This window comes from Phalangium opilio, unplaced genomic scaffold, assembly GCF_054372755.1.
Source record: "Phalangium opilio isolate 3A_F unplaced genomic scaffold, DU_Popi_V2 ptg001170l_1, whole genome shotgun sequence".
NCBI lineage: Eukaryota > Metazoa > Arthropoda > Arachnida > Opiliones > Phalangiidae > Phalangium > Phalangium opilio.
This window is the reverse complement of record NW_028324255.1, coordinates 4,482,777-4,483,839: the sequence shown is the minus strand read 5'-3', so window position 1 is coordinate 4,483,839 and position 1,063 is coordinate 4,482,777.

Genomic DNA, 1,063 nt, shown 5'->3' with positions numbered 1-1,063 from the left:
CACCAGGGAGTGGTGTTGTGAGATCTCAAAAGTAACGTAAAAAAGCCAAAGTTTTTCCAAAATACCTGACAACATTTTAAATTCTAAGCTTCCGTGGCGCAATGCTTTGTGCTTTCGGCTGTTAACCGAAAGGTCGGTGGTTCGAGCCCACCTGGGAGCGGTGTTGTGAGGTGTCAGCTGTAACCCAGAATATAAAAGTTTTTCCACAATACCTGAAGACCATTTAATTTTTGGGCTTCCTTTTCGCAATGGTTATCACGTTCATCTGTTAACCGAAAGGTTGGTCGTTCGAGCCCACCCGGGAGCGGTGTTGTGAGATCTCAAATGTAACGTAAAAAGCCAAATTTTTTCCACAATACCTGACAACATTTTAAAATCTAAGCTTCCGTGGCGCAATGCTTAGTGCGTTCGGCTGTTAACCGAAAGGTTGGTGGTTCGAGCCCATCCGTTAGCGGAAAGCCGAACGCGCTAACCATTGAGCAACTTGAGCTCTGAAATTAAATGGTCGTCAGGTATTGTGGAAAAACTTTGACTTTTTACGTAACATCTGAAACCTCACAGCACCGCTCCTGGGTGGGCTCGAACCACCAACTTTCGGTTAACAGCTGAACGTGCTAACCATTGCGCCACGGAAGCCCAAAAATTAAATGTTCGTCGGGTATTGTGCAAAAACACTGACTTTTTAAGTTACATCTGAGACCTCACAACACCGCTCCCGGGTGGGCTAGAACCACCAACCTTTCGGTTAACAGCTGAACGCGATAACCATTGAGCCACGGAAGCTCAGAAATTAAATGGTTGTCAGGTATTGTGGAAAACTTATGACTTTTTACGCTACATCTGAGACCCCACAACATCTCTCTAGGGTGGGCTCGAACCACCAACCTTTCGGTTAACAGCCGAACGCGCTACCTTGGGCCACGTAAGCCGAAAAATTAAATGGTCGTCAGGTATTGTGCAAAAACACTGACTTTTTACGTCAAATCTGAGACCTCACAACACCGCTCTTGGATGTGCTTGAACCACCAAACTATCGGTTAAAAGCCGAGCGCGCTAACCATTG